This window comes from Malus domestica, chromosome 02 (assembly GCF_042453785.1).
Source record: "Malus domestica chromosome 02, GDT2T_hap1".
NCBI lineage: Eukaryota > Viridiplantae > Streptophyta > Magnoliopsida > Rosales > Rosaceae > Malus > Malus domestica.
The window spans coordinates 4,281,722-4,300,686 of record NC_091662.1 but is presented as its reverse complement, the minus strand read 5'-3'; the positions used below and the strand labels follow the sequence as shown (position 1 = coordinate 4,300,686).

At 38.4% G+C, this 18,965-nt stretch overlaps 1 protein-coding gene and 1 long non-coding RNA gene across 10 annotated transcripts in view; one reads left to right on the top strand and one right to left on the bottom strand.

The window, feature by feature from the left end:
* Positions 1-11,158, top strand: part of LOC103449279 (disease resistance protein RUN1) — a 33,968-nt gene extending 22,810 nt beyond the window's left edge. For all 9 annotated transcript variants that reach the window (XM_070806266.1, XM_070806285.1, XM_070806283.1 and 6 more), the window contains 2 exons: positions 10,509-10,608; positions 10,773-11,158. The gene's annotated coding sequence lies outside the window, so the exon portion shown is untranslated. The remainder of the gene's footprint in view (positions 1-10,508; positions 10,609-10,772) is intronic.
* A 5,587-nt stretch (positions 11,159-16,745) lies between these two features.
* LOC108171583 (uncharacterized) lies at positions 16,746-18,591 on the bottom strand. The gene is made up of 4 exons (XR_001788084.3): positions 17,694-18,591; positions 17,249-17,325; positions 17,024-17,128; positions 16,746-16,881 (listed from the first exon to the last, which is right to left on the bottom strand). It is a non-coding gene; the product is annotated as an uncharacterized lncRNA (long non-coding RNA).
* Between the last annotated feature and the right edge of the window lie 374 nt (positions 18,592-18,965).

The window sequence follows — 18,965 nt, the reverse complement described above, 5'->3', positions numbered from 1 at the left end:
GAAGGGTTGACTCTGTTATGCTTTTATCACTTAACTTGTCCCTCAAGCCCTTCTATGAGCTTTAAATATTGTCATCCTCGTGGCAGTATTGATATAAATAATACCAAGCGTACTGAGTTGCAAACCTGCATAGGCAAGGAAGATTGGGTTATAAAAATGCACGATGGTTTACCTGAAAAATGTTTTCTTTGGCAGGGACAAATGTCCAACGATAAGTTCAATTTGCAAAGCGGGGATAAAGTTGATATAGCCGTTGGAATGCCAGAGACATGCTATAATTCTTATTATGCAATAATTAAGGGAATAGGGGTTAATCTAGTATGGGACAAACCTATGAAGGAAAATATGCACGATTTTGATGGTGATGGTATGTTTTTGATCCAGAGGCACAACCAAGGTGGTGATGCATCGTCATCATCACATGTTTGAGTCAGATCACAATCACTTCGTCAAACGCCTCTTTCAGATTTCGATTTCTCAGTTCAATAAATGAAGGCAAGTCCATACTTCATACTTCTTTCAAATTTCAAGTTTCCCTGCGTAGCCACCGCGGCAGTTCTTTTTCCCGGTAATATAACCGAAACATCAAGTGTAGTCCGGTCCAGAAGCACAAAAAAAAAATCCCTCTCTCTACACTGACAGTCACTCTCAAACGGAAGTAATGGGAAGCTTATTGCGAGGAGCGACCCAATTCGAAGGGCAGCGTCCACCCAATTGGCGTCGCCGTCATCACCCTCCGTCGCCTGCCGAGCTCTCAACGCCATGAACCTGGGTATGTAGATAAACACACACACGCATATGTATATATGTATGTATCTGTAAATGCTTTTGATTTGGAGCTGATTTGAAATTTTGAGCTTGAACTTTATGGCATCGAATTGATTACAAATCTATGTTATTGCATTTGTTATAAGACGAAACGTTGGATTCAAATTTCGAAGAAGTTAGCATTTTTTCGATGAATTTTGTGTTTCTGTTTAAGTGGGAATTGTTGGAAAATGCAGATATGGATGTGAAATACAAGGGCTATCTGGATGAATGGGAAGTGTGTTCTTGTTGATAGCTGTTCGGCTCATGCCTTTTGTGGCGGTAATGCCCAGAATTCGTATTTAAATAGTTTCTTATCTTTCTTGGCAATTTTACACTTCCATTTTAGCATGCAGTTAATTAAGTTTTTCTATATATGTATGTTTAGCTCTTTCGGCGGTTATTTTTGTTTTTGGGTCTCTTAGGTAAGGTTTTAAGAGTGACCACAACAACAACAACAACAACAAAGCCTTTTCCCACTAAGTGGGGTCGGCTATATGAATCCTAGAACGCCATTGCGCTCGGTTTTGTGTCATGTCCTCCGTTAGATCCAAGTACTCAAGTCTTTTCTTAGGGTCTCTTCCAAAGTTTTCCTAGGTCTTCCTCTACCCCTTCGGCCCTGAACCTCTGTCCCGTAGTCACATTTTCGAACCGGAGCGTCAGTAGGCCTTCTTTGCACATGTCCAAACCACTGGAACCGATTTTCTCTCATATTTCCTTCAATTTTGGCTACTCCTACTTTACCTCGGATATCCTCATTCCCAATCTTATCCTTTCTCGTGTGCCCATACATCCCACGAAGCATCCTTATCTCCGCTACACCCATTTTGTGTACGTGTTGATGCTTCACCGCCCAACATTCTGTGCCATACAACATCGCTGGCCTTATTGCCGTCCTATAAAATAAAATTTTCCCTTGAGCTTCAGTGGCCTACGACGATCACACAACACGCCGGATGCACTCTTACACTTCATCCATCCAGCTTGTATTCTATGGTTGAGATCTCCATCTAATTCTCCGTTCTCTTGCAGGATAGATCCTAGGTAGCGAAAACGGTCACTTTTTGTGATCTTCGCTAGATTGCTCCGGTCATTAGTGAGGATAAGTATATAAATGGATAGAGATAGGAAAGCAAACACAAGATGTACGTGGTTCACCCAGATTGGCTACGTCCACGGAATAGAGGAGTTCTCATTAATTGTGAAGGGTTTACACAAGTACATAGGTTCAAGCTCTCCTTTAGTGAGTACAAGTGAATGATTTAGTACAAATGACATTAGGAAATATTGTGGGAGAATGATCTCGTAACCACGAAACTTCTAAGTACCGGAGTGTGGTATCGTCTTGACTTTCCTTATCTGTCTCATAGGTAGATGTGGCATCTTCTCTGGAAGTACTCTTCCTCCATCCAGGGGTGGTATCTGTAACTGGTGGAGATGCACAAGGTAATGTATCAATGTCACTTGAAGCTTACTTGTAGTTTCAGGCTTGGTCAAGCGCGATACAAACCATGTAGTAGGAGTCCCCTAAGTCGCCGAGCTAGGGGATCTGCTGAAAGAGATGACAGACAAGGTAAGCAATCAGAGCTCCGGCTGATTGTTCACATTCTCCCTATCTTGCATGCAGCATGAAGGATAAAGAGAAGAAAAATGAGAAGAGATGATATGGGATACTTTTGCTTTTGAAGAAGTAACTTTCCACAGGCTTATTCTTGAACTGGGCTGGAGGGTTTTCTGGTTTCCTCCAGAGTATAAGGCCGACTGAAGAATTTGAGGGTCAAAACAAGTCCATCAAATCTAGAGTACGTTCGACCCTGCTGATATGAGATACTTTTGCTTTTGACAGAGTAGTGGATGTATCGGCACGTGTGCTGTTACGCTTGTCTCCACATGCTTCCTTGTATCCTTCTCACTTGCCCTATCTGTTCTTCAGGCGATTGCGGTATCTTCCCTGGAAGCATAAGATGTTGAAGATGAGTACTCGAGAGCAATGCCAGGTAAGTAATCAGGTAAGGGGTTCCAGGCAGTCAGTTCCTGGCTGGAAGCTTGATTCCAAGTGCTGACTGATTGCTCTCTTTCTCCTTGTCTTGCAGGTAAGAACAAGGCCAAAGGAAAAGACGGGAAAAAAGCATGATATGGGATACTCTTGCTTTTAACCCTGATGATATGAGATATTCTTGCTCTAGTATAGCTTGTTTACAGAGGTATTATCGGGGGGAAAGAAAGCTGAATATTTCGAAAGGCTTCGTTGGGAGTGCCCTCTCAGATAAGAGGAAGGGTTGAGCATTTTTGCAGGTCTGCCTGTCCGTTGGGGATGGAGGTCGACATATATAGGAGTCTCCCTAACATCAAGTAATAATGCTATTCCTTTACCCTGCTTGGTCATAGCACGGTAGTGGGAGCTGCCAGCTTCACAAGTTTTAACTCTGTCAGAGCACTTTGAAAAAGTGGTTTGTGGTATCTGAAAAGTTGATGTTGCGTGTGAAGATTACAGACAAGCTTTATCCAAGGAGATCCAGCTCTTGAAGTTGGGAAAGTGGTGCCTCTTTGGTTTTCGAACAAGCAATCCTGTCAGGGATCCAGCTCTTGAGATTCGGAGAACGATGCCTTTTCGATTTTTGAGAAAGCAATCCTGCTGGAGGTCTGGCTCTCGAGATTCGGAGAGCGATGTCTTCGATTTTTGAGAAAGTAATCATGTTGGGAGTCTGGCTCTCGAGATTCGGAGAGCGGTGCCTCTTCGATTTTGGAGCAAGCAATCTTGTTGGGAGTGTTTTCTCGAATGTGAGTAAAGGTTGGGCATGTTTGCTAGTCTACCTTGCCACGAAGCACAGAGGTTGACACACCGGGACTTTCCAATTATCCAGCAGTAGTACTGTTCCTTTACCCTTGTGGGTAATAATATGGTAGCTAGACCTTCAAAATTTATGTGTCTAAACTTTGTTAGTGTTGTTTCTTTGCTATTCTTTTACCCTTCTTGGTCAGAGCGATGTAGTGGGAGCTGCAAGCTTCACGTGTCTCAACTTTGTCAGAGAACTTTGGCAAAGTTATATGTGGTACCCATGAGCTACTGTTGCGTGTGGGAAGTGGGTGATTGAACAGTACGATTCATGTGTTTTCTACTTCACCAGAAATCTTCGACAGAATGCCCATAATTTCCGCAAAGCTGAGTGTGCGTGTGACAGGTGCTGACAAGGCTGGAAAAGTAGGTGCCTCTTCGATTTCTAAGATCGGCCCTCGTAGTCTCTGAGCAGCCCAGCTTTTGAGAAAGCAAGCCTCTTCGATTTCTGAGATCGGCCTTCGTGGTCTTTGAGCAGCCCAGCTTTTGAGAAAGCAAACGCCTCTTCGATTTCTGAGATCAACCCTCGTGGTCTCTGAGCAGCCCAGCTTTTGAGAAAGCAAACGCCTCTTCGATTTCTGAGCAGGCGCCTCTTCGATTTCTGAAGCTTCGTCGAGTGCAGATTTTTATAGGGGCTGACATTAAGTTCCAAAGCACACTTGAATATCCACCAGTAGAAGCTCCATTCTTGCACTTCTAAGATCTTGATTTGTCCGACCTCTTCTCTCTTCAACACCTTTGAAAATGTCTGGCCCCTCCGACCGTCGTTTTGACTTGAACCTTGTTGAAGAGGCAGCCCCGCCTTCTTCAGACAACATATGGCGCCCATCCTTCGTCTCCCCTACTGGTCCTCTTACCGTTGGGGATACCGTGATGAAGAATGATATGACCGCTGCGGTAGTGGCTAGGAACCTTCTCACTCCCAAAGATAACAGACTACTTTCCAAACGGTCTGATGAGTTGGCTGTTAAGGATTCTCTGGCTCTTAGTGTTCAGTGTGCAGGTTCTGTGTCTAATATGGCCCAACGCCTATTTGCTCAAACCCGCCAAGTTGAATCATTGGCGGCTGAAGTGATGAGTCTCAAACAGGAGATTAGAGGGCTCAAGCATGAGAATAAACAGTTGCACCGGCTCGCACATGACTATGCTACAAACATGAAGAGGAAGCTTGACCAGATGAAGGAATCTGATGGTCAGGTTTTACTTGATCATCAGAGATTTGTGGGTTTGTTCCAAAGGCATTTATTGCCTTCGTCTTCTGGGGCTGTACCGCGTAATGAAGCTCCAAATGATCAACCTCTGATGCCTCCTCCTTCTAGGGTTCTGTCCAGTACTGAGGCTCCGAATGATCCCCCTCCGGTGCCTTCTCTTTCTGGGGCTCTACCGACTTCTGAGACTTCTCCTAAGCAACCTTTATGAAGGCTCCCTCTTGTTTGTTTATTTTGACTCAAGTATATGTACATATTTGTAACTTATCGGGGATATCAATAAATAAGCTTTCCTTCATTTCAACGTATTGTGTTAAATACACCAAAACCTTCTTCGCTAAGTTCTTTGAATTTTCTTTTGTTGAAGCTTTGTGAGTGGAGCATGTAGGTTGAGGTAGTGTTCCCTTAATTTCCCGAGTGAGGAAAACTTCTCGGTTGGAGACTTGGAAAATCCAAGTCACTGAGTGGGATCGGCTATATGAATCTTAGAACGCCATTGTGTTCTGTCCTGTATCATGTCCTCCGTTAGATCCAAGTACTCTAAGTCTTTTCTTAGGGTCTCTTCCAAAGTTTTCCTAGGTCTTCCTCTACCCCTTCGGCCCTGAACCTCTGTCCCATAGTCGCATCTTCTAATCGGAGCGTCAGTAGGCCTTCTTTGCACATGTCCAAACCACCGTAACCGATTTTCTCTCATCTTTCCTTCAATTTCGGCTACTCCTACTTTACCCCGGATATCCTCATTCATAATCTTATCCTTTCTTGTGTGCCCACACATCCAACGAAGCATCCTCATCTCCGCTACACCCATTTTGTGTACGTGTTGATGCTTCACCGCCCAACATTCTGTGCCATACAGCATCGTCGGCCTTATTGCCGTTCTATAAAATTTTCCCTTGAGCTTCAGTGGCATGGCGGTCACACAATACGCCGGATGCACTCTTCCACTTCATCCATCCAGCTTGTATTCTATGGTTGAGATCTCCATCTAATTCTCCGTTCTTTTGCAAGATAGATCCTAGGTAACGAAAACGGTCGCTCTTTGGTATTTCTTGATCTCCGATCCTCACCCCTAACTCGTTTTGGCCTCCATTTGCACTGAACTTGCACTCCATATATTCTGTCTTTGATCGGCTTAGGCGAAGACCTTTAGATTCCAACACTTCTTTCCAAAGGTTAAGCTTTGCATTTACCCCTTCCTGAGTTTCATCTATCAACACTATATCGTCTGCGAAAAGCATACACCAAGGAATATCATCTTGAATATGTCCTGCTAACTCATCCATTACCAACGCAAAAAGGTAAGGACTTAAGGATGAGCCTTGATGTAATCCTACAGTTATGGGAAAGCTTTCGGTTTGTCCTTCATGAGTTCTTACGGCAGTCTTTGCTCCTTCATACATATCCTGTATAGCTTGGATATATGCTACTCGTACTCCTTTCTTCTCTAAAATCCTCCAAAGAATGTCTCTTGGGACCCTATCATACGCTTTTTCCAAATCTATAAAGACCATGTGTAAATCCTTTTTCCCATCTCTATATCTTTCCATCAATCTTCGTAAGAGATAGATTGCCTCCATGGTTGAGCGCCCTGGCATGAACCCGAATTGGTTGTCCGAAACCCGTGTCTCTTGCCTCAATCTATGCTCAATGACTCTCTCCCAGAGCTTCATTGTATGACTCATTAGCTTAATACCCCTATAGTTCATGCAATTTTGTACATCACCCTTATTCTTGTAGATAGGCACCAAAGTGCTCGTTCGCCACTCATTTGGCATCTTCTTCGTTTTCAAAATCCTATTGAAAAGGTCAGTGAGCCATGTTATACCTGTCTCTCCCAAAACTTTCCACACTTCAATTGGTATATCGTCTAGGTCTACTGCTTTTCTATGCTTCATCTTCTTCAAAGCTACAACCACTTCTTCCTTCCGAATTCTACGATAAAAAGAGTAGTTTCTACACTCTTCTGAGTTACTCAACTCCCCTAAAGAAGCACTCCTTTCATGTCCTTCATTGAAAAGATTATGAAAATAACCTTTCCATCTGTCTTTAACCGCGTTCTCTGTAGCAAGAACCTTTCCATCCTCATCCTTGATGCACCTCACTTGGTTTAGGTCCCTTGTCTTCTTTTCCCTTGCTCTAGCTAGTTTATAGATATCCAACTCTCCTTCTTTGGTATCTAGTTGCTTATACATATCGTCATAAGCCGCTAACTTAGCTTCTCTCACAGCTTTCTTCGCCTCTTGCTTCGCTTTTCTATACCTTTCACCATTTTCATCGGTCCTATCCTTGTATAAGGCTTTACAACATTCCTTCTTAGCCTTCACCTTTGTTTGTACCTCCTCATTCCACCACCAAGATTCCTTTTGGTGTGGGGCAAAGCCCTTGGACTCTCCTAATACCTCTTTTGCTACTTTTCGGATACAACTAGCCATGGAATCCCACATTTGGTTAGCTTCCCCCTCTCTATCCCACACACACTGGGTGATTACTTTCTCTTTGAAAATGGCTTGTTTTTCTTCTTTTAGATTCCACCATCTAGTCCTTGGGCACTTCCAAGTCTTGTTCTTTTTTCTCACTCTTTTGATATTTACATCCATCACCAACAAGCGATGTTGATTAGCCACGCTCTCTCCTGGTATAACTTTGCAATCCTTACAAGTTATACGATCCCCTTTCCTCATTAGGAGAAAATCTATTTGTGTTTTTGACGACCCACTCTTGTAGGTGATCACATGTTCTTCTCTCTTCTTAAAGAAGGTGTTGGCTAAGAAGAGATCATATGCCATTGCAAAATTCAAGATAGCTTCCCCATCCTCATTTCTCTCCCCAAAACCATGGCCACCATAAAAACCTCCATAGTTGTCTGTCTCCCTGCCCACGTGTCCATTTAAATCTCCTCCTATAAATAACTTCTCCGTCTGAGCAATTCCTTGCACCAAGTCTCCAAGGTCTTCCCAAAATTTCTCCTTCGAACTCGTATCCAACCCTACTTGAGGTGCGTACGCACTAATCACATTGATAAGTTCTTGTCCTATTACAATCTTGATTGACATGATTCTATCTCCTACCCTCTTAACATCTACAACATCTTGTGTCAAGGTCTTGTCCACGATGATGCCAACACCGTTTCTCGTTCTATTTGTGCCCGAATACCATAGTTTAAACCCTGAGTTTTCTAGATCCTTTGCCTTACGCCCAACCCACTTAGTTTCTTGTAGGCACATAATATTTATCCTTCTCCTCACCATAACTGCTACTACTTCCATAGATTTTCCCGTCAAGGTTCCTATATTCCACGTTCCTAAACGCATTTTGCTCTCTTGAACTCTACCCTTCTGTCCTAGCTTCTTCACCCTTCCCCGTCTAATAGGATCAAAGTACTTCTTTTGTGTGTCCCGTGTAAAGTTGATAGGAGCATATGCTCCCAAACAACTTTGAGTGGAGTCGTTCGAAAAGAAGTTTCTATAGCCCCCTTGCTCATTTAACACTGCATCCGGGTGCCGATGGAGATATAGCGACCCTTGCTCACTTATCACTGTGCTCGGGCCACACAGCGCGCCACTTACGGGTGACGCCCTAGCTTTAGCGCGATTTCGTTCTGGATTCATTTTCGTAAGGATTCGACGTAATCATGGAGTGCCGGCTGTCGACTACCTGACGCCCTCCCCCTCCTCCTTTATCCGGGCTTGGGACCGGCAATGTAAGATAAACTTACACGGCGGAGTTAAGGTTTTAAGAGTGACCAATCATGGTAAATGCAGGAAAGGATATTAAAGTGGTTGTTGCCGAAACTCGAAAGGACAAAAACACACCTGTTGTGCCGAAGGTTTCTACATTACGCTTTGCTTTGAACTAAAGTTGTTTCTTGTTTAGGTGCTTACGTGATAGATTGTTGGTCTTTGATGTTCGTGCTGTTTCATGTCATGTTGTTTATTGTTTCACTTCATGTTCCTTTTTGTGTTGTTTTTTTTGCCATATAGAGATAGATGGTGTCCGTTAAGTTGGCACGTTGATTCATTGATATGTAGTAACCCAGATTTAGTTTACCTGCAGGCGGTGATGTGAAGCAGATCACGGCCAAAAACCAACCACCGAATATGATTGAGGTCTAATTGTGTCCTTGTAACCATATATTATAACCTTACACAGTTTTCTAAATTCCAGATAATGTAAGATGACTTCCTTCACTACCATATTAGATGTAATTTTGGTAATTTTCATAGTGAATAGATTTACAACTAGCAATACGATTGACCCTTGCAAAATCATTGATGATTAAGCCTTAATACAAGCAAGCAAGCCCCCTTTAACAAAATTCATGCATTAGAATCGTTATGGTGTATTTGTTGATAAGCCTAAAAGTTCATAGTGAACATCACTTATATGAGCTCTGCAATTTCTTTAATTTCTTTGGCGATTTAATCTTGTATAAATGTCATAAATTGCGGCTAAGATTGTGCTTTCAGCATGTATTTATTAATGTTCAATACATACGATTATTTTTTTCTTTTGTAATTTCATGTTTGACATTCTCTGGCAACCTACAACATCTGGTCATTTGTTTAGTCTTGATTTTGCTTGAACTTGGGTAATATGATTTGTATTGGTTGGAGAGGATTCATTTCTTTTCTAAGCTACCATTTGTAGTTTTCTTAAGATTTGAGAGGCTACCGATATGATATTTGTGCTGCACGTTTTTCAGGTATTCACTGCTGAGTATTCTCTAATATGCAATATCTCCGAGTACAAGAAGCCCATATAAGCTTCATGGATGGCATAACAGTGGGCTTTGGTATTGGCCTATCAGGTCACAGTCGCTACCGGATCATTACAGAGGCATTATTGCCCGGTCAGACAGAGATTGTCAATGTTGTCAATTACATTGCAATGGCTTTTTTAATTTTGTGTGTCAAACTTTGTATGGATACATTTCTGAGGACTGTTCTTGCTATGCCAGAGAATGGAATTGGTTTGTTCCCAGATGGGTTTTCACATATAGAGGCAAAGAGTCTGGGAGGAGTATCTGCAGGTATGCCTTTTCTATCCTCAGACGCAATTTCCAATGCTTCAGTGGGTTTAACTTTAGTTGCCATCATCACATTGTCCAATGCGTTTCTTGAGATAAAAGCAACTCCATTGTTGAATCAGTTCCCAGGATCCCCATCAGGACATTGAAACAATTGTGGTGAAATTCACCAGCTACCCAGATTCTGAAGCGCAACTCAAGACTCTTTTACCTCAAATAACTTCAGCATTTGGTGCAGATAAGTTGGTTCTTGAGACAATTGATGAACTTAAAAAGCAGCATCAGAGTTCAGATGCTACTGGTAAGTTTTTTAATGCCATTTGTCTATTGAGCAGCTTGTATGTCGCTGTCAAGTATTTTGTATAAATTGTTTGTATTGCAGTGGTGAGTGGGCTAACGAAGCTCTTTAAGGTCTTGGAAAGGGTGCTCTGTTTTCACTTTTTTGACACAAAATTATTTCGCTAAAGTTGCATCCGTGCTTGGGAAAAATGACAATCAATTATCCAGAGTGAGTCTGGACTTTGTACCTTTTCGTTTCTTGCATCACATGGTTGCATCCTTTTGATAGGTTTTGCGTTGTAGTATTTCAAATTTTCAGAAAGTAACATGTGCTTTACTTGACCAATACCAGTTAACTGGTGTGATGAAACTGAATATCACGTTGCTATAAGATCGTCTTTACGGAATGATTTTGCTGAAGGTGTACGGCAGTTTTGGTGGACAAGGATCAGGTTCGTTAATTATGCTCAAGATTCCTTGCTATAAAATCACTTGCTGACGCAGTTGCTGCAACATAAACCATTACAGCCTCTACTAGACCTACGGTTGTATAATCATCTTACTTTCCGTATATCAACGAATCTTTATCTCTGGCTTCTGTTTCTTGTCAATGCAGAATCCGAAGTGGAATCCGTCAAAGTTAGAGGAGGTGAATCAGAGTGAAGTGGAAGCTCTCTTCGAGCCATTGAGCCCGAACATTAAGGAGTTGAGTATGTGACTGACCGACTGGCATGTGAAAACAGAACCATTGAAACATAATTACCATTGTGGAAAATTAAGTTAAATGAAACTACATGAGAAGAAAGCACTTTCACTTTCACTTGGACGCTTTTAGTGCTTTTGTACTGTGATGTGGTTAACTAACATTGTGATTCTCCTTACATTAAATGGCTCAACTACAAAAGCATGAGGTCTTTTGTGCCTTAAAACTTATTCATGATTAAGTTGAAGACAATATCGATGTTGATTATTAGTGGATTGCATTTCTTTCTTCTCTGATCATATCCTCCTCTTGGATTTTAAATTTAGTTGTGTAACAGTTGCTTGGGAAGTTGAAAATCATTAACGTTAGTCATACACATGACCTAACAAAACCATCAGACTTTTCAAAGCTTCAGTGGTCATTCAAAGCTCGAAACAATATATTTGGATTAGTGCGAAAATCTTCTCGCAATCCCCAATTTACCAACAAATTTGAAAGACAAGGTGATTATCTTTGCAGTGACATATATCGGACGATAAGCTGATCAGTTTACTAGCCGGGGATTAAGTTTTTATTGGTGTGAGGCCGATTGACTTTGCAAATGGTGATTCTGTGAGCGTGAAGAAAGTAGGGGTTAAACACTTGCCAAGGAATCCAGCTGCCTGATGAGCATACATTAGTTAATTAGCTCCAATAAGATTTGGGTCGTTACTTTCATATAATCATATCATATTTTATACGTAAATATTATTATTTATTTTATATTATAATGGATCGAAAGCCTCTGCAGTTTCGTGCTAGTTTCGTGCTAATTACATTCATTGCATATAACACTTGAAAAAGCTAATGATGTTTTTCAACATTGTTTAGCCTGTAGCAAGCTTAGTTTGACTGGTATACTCTTAATATTGCATTTGTAATTTATGCAGTTATCATTGGTCCAACTTTTTTAATAAACAATTATCTCTTCGCACTTTGAAAAAATAGATTTTTAATTTTTCTTTTAGTATCTAAATTTGTTCCGTTCATGATAAGGTTACATATAAATTGCATTACCATTCGTAATTTTTTGTTTTTCACTCGCACATTATTTATGAAAATTAAAGTTATAAAATATTTCATAAGATTTTCAGTCCCACAACGGTGTACTGGTACAAATTTCTAGTTAAGAATTAATTATAGAAAAATGATTTTCGACTCAAAAAACTTTAATCAAAAGGACAATTACCACCGCCCATCTTCATGTATAATAGTTTATTCTGGAATCTACCAAAGTTGTCTGAAAAAGAATGCGGTCATCTCACTTTCGGTCTTTTTCGAATCACTTTTGATTATTAAGTGGTTGTTGTCATGCAACTGCCCAATTTAGTTTTATGTCACTTACTTGGGAAGTAAAATCAACAGAGTTTTCAAAGCTTCAGTGGTCTTTAAAAGCTTGAAACACTGTATTCAGATTAGTGCGAAAATCTTCGTGCAATCCCCAATTTACCAACAAATTTGAAGGACAAGGCAATTATCTTTGGCTCTCGTTGCAATTGCATGCAATTTGCAGCCCGTACTCCAAGTCCAAGTCATATAAAAAGACACTGTTAGCTCCCTTGTCCTTTCAAAACAATGTTTATATATTGGCATCCATTTGGGTGTATTATATGTTCGAGGATGTGAAAGTAAAAGAGTCTTGTATAGGTCAAAAGAGAAATCTTGCAAACGCTTATAAGAGGTTGAGCTACTTTTTATATCGTCAATTAATTTTATGGTTAAACCTCAACTTTTTTCAATATGGTTCATTTGCCTAGTAACAAAAAAAGTTTAATCCTATTGCACATTATGTAGTCCCCCATATGCCTCCTTGAAATCCCTAAGAACTATATTATAGCACCTGTTAATAGTTAATACAATAATGATTCTAGGTTTGAATCTTCTAAATGGCTGAATCAACTACCGCCCATCTTGAATAATTGTTTTTAATTATCCTTTCACATTTGCGTCCACTTTTGTTTATTATGTGGTTGTTGTCATGCTACTTCTCAAATACTTCTACATTTCAACCAAAATTAATGCATTATTGATGGTTGAGATGTAATGACTACCAAGAAGTCATTGTTTTATAATGTATTCGATAGTCTTTGTTCTTTCATGTTCGTTTCTTTCCTCTTTACCTCTCTCTTACTCTTTTTGTGCACATTCCCGGCCTATGTTGTTTCTCAAGTCCGTGCGCCAACATTATCATATTATAAACTTCTGTTTTTGTTAACTGAAGGAGCTTGACTTGTGTTTAGGTATTTCAATATCATCCGTTAGGCAACACAAACACAACCACTGCCATATTTTCAGCCATGATCAATTTACTCCATATATTCATATACACGAAAGTTCAAATCTTGTTCGGAATTTTGAAAATTTTAATTTAGATAAATCCCTTTTGTAAAAATATAAATATTGTCATAATCATAACAAAGGGAGTGTTTCACTTTCACTCACTATACGAAATTTTTCGAAAAATTTAATTTAGACGAATCCCTTTTGTAAAAATATAAATATAAATATTGTAATAATGTGAAAATGAACCATTTTATTTAGGGAAGAATGTGAAAAGGAACTTAGTCAAATGGAGAGACGCGTAATCAACAGCACAATATTTAATTATGGAATGATCTTTTTCCACCGTCCGTATCCATTAGAAAGATGTAAGAAATCTCTCTTAAAGACTATCTGTTATTTAATGTATTTAACATAATATTTTATAATATTTACATAAAAATATACTAATACTGTCGAAGTTAATCAAATTTTACAAGGTCCCATTACGTTTGAGACATTACACTAAAGTGTTGTTAGCGTAATATCTCATACGTAAGGGAATTTTGTGAAAACTTAATAAATCTCAGATAATGTTAGTTATTAATCTCAAAAACATGAGATGCTAAAAAGTTCGCAAAAAGTTTCGATTTTGAGAGAGTCTTTTTAGTATTCTTTCTTCATATAATAGTTTATTATGGACTCAACAAAAGTTGTGTTGAAAAAGAAGGAAATTGATATTCTTCGGATCCCTTCCACCTAATCCACCTAATTCACTAATTCGAATCTTTAAAATTTGATTTAACGACTACAAATAGGGGCTTCATTAAAAGTTATAATAATTTTAGTTGTTTAAATAAATTTCAAGAACTCAAATGGTTGACTCAGGTGAATTAGATGGAAGGGATCGGAAAAAAAATCCCTTTACAAAAAAGAATGCCAATCTCACTCTCCATCTTTTCTTGGATCTCGGTCCATGAAAATTTACAAAAGTTAAATAGTTGTAATCACGGTCAAGAATCTTTTGGATAAACTTTCCATTCATTTTTTCCTCTCTTTTACCACGGCACATCTTCATATATAATAATAGTTTATTATGGAATCTTCAGAAGTTGCTTTAAAAAAGAATGCAATCATATCACTCTCCATCTTTTCTTCTCTCAAAGTAGCTATTTGTATTATGAGTTTGGGTAATGCTTTAGATTTATAAATAAAATTTACAAATTAAATAACGTGTCTTTAGTGATAATGAGTACATTTATTAACGTTTAAGTAATAATTCAACGATCAACTTCCATGTCATTTAGTTTACAAAATTTTATTTACAAATTTAGTATCCCTATAATTACTCTATGAATGTGTTTGTTGCACCGGATTGTCTTGGACTAGACTAACTTCAGGAACTAAGCTGGATTGACTTAGACTAGACTAAGTTGGATTAGCTTAGTAAAGCGTTTGGTGCAGTGTCGGACCAAGAAGTAGGATAATAATAAATTCTAATATGATATTATTTAATCTAATATATATTAATATTTTATTATTTAGTCTATTTTTCTTTTTCTAAATTTTCTTCCTCTTTCCCCAAAATTTATTCCACACATTCAAACAATTACAGAGCAAATCAAATGCCAATACCAGATCACATCAAACCCAATTCGAAATCAAAACCTAATTTAAATCAAAACCAAATGAAAACAAGAATCCCAAGCCGCTGCCCTTGATGTGGAACACGTCGCTGTCATCCCAATCCAGCCAACGTCTTCATTGCCGTCGTAGGCTTTGGCGTTCTTGGCCTCCCATATTCCTTCAAGTGCACTGGGTGGCTCACCCATCATCAAGTTCACAAGATCTCGTCAATTGCGTAAAGTCGACAAATACGAGGTCGAGTTCAAAGCGAATCAGACGAGTCCAAGGTCGAGTTTGAAGTGCAGCGAAGCGAAGCAGACAGCTAGAGCTGGACGAATTACTGTAAGAACGGGATCTTCCTCAGTTCGAAATTTTGGGTTCATGTGAAGAGAGAGGGAGAAAGTGGTGGTGGGTTGGTGGTGTGATCTCACTGGAGTTGGTGAGTTGTGGTGTGATGGTGCTCAAGATAATAGAGAGCATAGAGAGGATGAGACATAGCATACAAAGATGGAGTATACGAGGTCTTAGCAATCCCATGGGCATTGGGGGATCTCGCTAAGAACTCCTAGTGAAGGAGTTTGTCCGTGTGACTCCCCTTTAGTCTCATGAAACATAATCCCTCTACAGAAGAAACACGGGACTGGACTAATAGTTAGTCCAGTGATACTTAGTGAGGGCAAACAAACGCCCCCTATATGACTTATGAATTCTTCAACCTTTTTCTTATGCCTGATTATGTTTATCCATGTGACATAAGAGTTTTGTTCTTCTAGATTTCAGGATCCAGGAAAATTACTCAATATAAAAAATGGTTAAATAACCGCTTACCGACGGTATTAAGATCGAACAATAGGTGATCATAATTTTCTTGAACCCAGAGATCTATGAGAACAAGTAATTACTGTTCTAAAAACCCATGTCTAGCGCTAGGCAGTTGTCCACCACCCTAATTAGTCCCTAATCATTTAAAAATTAAGAAAGTGCTCTAGACTTGCTTAGGCGTCCGCCTAACCCACTTAAACCTGCCTAGCCCGCAACTTTCATTTAGACAGAAAATCGATAACACTCATTTTGTTTTTTGTTTTTCCAATAAATATTTGGATAAACCCTCATTATATGATTGTTCATTATGTTCTAGTAATTTATAATCTATATGTCATTTTATTTTGCAATTTATATATTTCGATACAATTGTGTGTCATTTTAAGTATAAAAAGGCATTTATTTATACAATATATAATAAATTTACTTAAATCTGCTTAGGCCCCGCCCGCCTCTCGACTAGCACCTAGCATATTTTATAACCTCGTAATATATGGACCTAGCTCTTGTTATGGAATATTATTGATTAATTATATAAGGATAATGCTAGGGAGACCAAATTTTTAAACCAAATGATATGTCACCAATAAGAAATAAACATATTAATCGACACTTAGTAATAACCCAATCATCTATAACTACATCATTTAATTTACAAATTTAGTTTAAAAAATTTGATCTCCCTAACATTATTCATTATATAAACCAAGCCCAGTCTTGACTCTTGTGTATTATGATGCTTCTTTCTTCAATGGATGGGTTCACAATCATGCGTTAACAATCATGTTGCCTGCCAAAATTGAGGGCTCAAATCACGCTATTTGTATTCTTAGTGTCTCCTTTCTTTTGTTTCTGTTTTTCTGTCCTGCTCTTTTTATTTTGCGCTTTTTTTGTCTTTTTTGTATAATTCGAAATTGTAAATTTTGTATTTTTTCATGTTTAATTTCTAAAAATAATTTTCTTACTGGACCCTATTACCAGTATGCTTTTGGGTTAGACAGAAAGAGTCAGAAAAGAAAAATCACTCGTTCTTAAAAACAACATTTTTAAGAGCAAATTGTGTTCTTTCACCTACTCTCTTTATCACCCAATTATATATTATACTAGCAATATTGCCCGCGCGATGCTGCGGGCGTGAAATTCAACATGTTCAAATGCATTCTTAAGCAGTATCAATTTGAATGCAATTAATCAAAGCACATGTTGCAGCATACCTTGTAATTTGTCCAAGGTGGAATTATTTTGTGATAAGGTATTGGAAAAACAAAGTTTAAACCTGTTATAGAACAATATTTCAATCAAACAGATATGGGATCACATTGACCATAAACTATTACAATATTCCATAGTTCATTACATTAGCATATCTAGCCATTAGAACCTCGAAGACATAACTAATCAGTGTTATAGAAACTTACCACGAAATTAACAAAAGAGAATAGAAGACAGTAAGCTTCATTCGGTTTCATAGCATATCATATTCGTTTAAGAAAACCTCCTTGCAGTTTGTCGTTCAACAAATCCTACTCAGAGTAAACATAACAGTAATAACTCATAGGAGCATAAAATATAACCATTAAATTAAATTCAACAGAACATAAAATATAATGCCTACTATGCGTATAACTCCATAAACTCCTTACCACGCAAACCTTGAGAGGTCCAATAGGTCTAAAAGTCTCAAAACCCTCTCCATATTTAGCTTCAATGCCTGAAAACACTGAAAAACGGAGGAAAAAACATAAATTCATCAAAATTCCTATCTTATTTACACATATTTACAACTATGTTTACCTTGTTCTTAATTGCTAAAAGAACTGAGTTTCTTCAATCGATTCTCAAATGCATTTAATAAGATATGTTAAAAACAAACATATGTTGAACTACCAATGTAAGTGTACCATGAGAAGAAAAACTAAATTTTCAATTGCTCATCAATAATTAAAACTGACATATGTTAAAGGATGCATATGAGAAGAAAATAGACTTTTCAATTTGTCCATCTCACATTTTTTATTAAGTTGACTCACCAAGGTATCAGCCAACATCACATAAGAATATGCATATTCCAAGAGGAATGTGACTAACCAGAGAGATTGGTGATGGCATTTGAGATAGCAAGGGCAGTGGAGACACCTTTCCCTCATCTAGACATGTCTCCTCCGAGTAACAGCTTTGCGAAACTCTCCATCATTTAAACATCTGCAATCACAAAATAAATACGAAATAATTAAAAGTTTAAAAAACAAATAAATCATGTTATTTAGAACAGAATCAGATAACAAAATTTTCAGCTGCACATAAATTGGTATCTATTTTCACTGAGTTTTCAGGATGTGAATATTACTGGACATCCCCTAAATTTTCTCGGAATCCAAACAGTGAGCAAGAATTTCCCAGAAGCCCAAATTTAGAAAGAACAAAAAACATTTAAACATAAAAAGGAAACAAATAAACAAAACAAAATGAAATACCAGATAAAACACTCGATTAAAAAAAACTAAGCAGAACAAAAAGCCAATGACAAAAAATATGACCATATGTAGCAAATCCAAAGCACACCCCAGAATCTTAATAGAGACAGAAATAAGAAGCAGCTTTCAAATAAAAAAAAAGACATAAAACTAATTTAATGGTACCTAATTTAGCATGTGGGGGATTCAAATTGGATGTTCATAACTAATAATATTTCACAGAGTGTTTACAATTAGGTAAACTGTGTCCTAAATCATGTTTGCATACTGTCTTCTACTCTACTCTGTTCAAGTGTATATCGTGTTGGACTCAAACCCAACATTAACCTGCAAAAATAACGTTAAAATGTTTTTGTTTCGAATGATCTGATACCTGAGAATAGAGAAACATATATGATAATAGAGAAAGGCCAAAAATAAGAAGCACCCATTCACTAAACCACCCCTTCAAATCAACACACAGTCAGCATGCAGAGAAAGATTGCTTTGGACATAAAGCTTAACATTTTACCTGCAAGCCCGCTGTTTGAGATAAACAACACCAAATCATTATATCCCTTAAAACACGAAAATCAGGAACTTTCTCCTGAATATTTTGTGAAATAAAGAACGGAATATTTGAGAGGAATGGAGGATTTGAGAAAAAACAGAGGGCGAGACGAAGAGACGAAATCAGAGAATCACCAGTGCAAAGAAAAGGCTAAACCTAAAAGAAGACTCTTGAAGTGAAGAGCTCAACGATGACTGACGCGTGGAAAGAACGGGCAAAACTGTCATTTTACTGTTAAGATCGAAAAATAAAAGGGCAAACAAACAGCAAAACAGGGGCTAAAACGTAAAATCACTGTTAATGAACAGTGTTCATCAATTGAGTTTTAGTGTATAT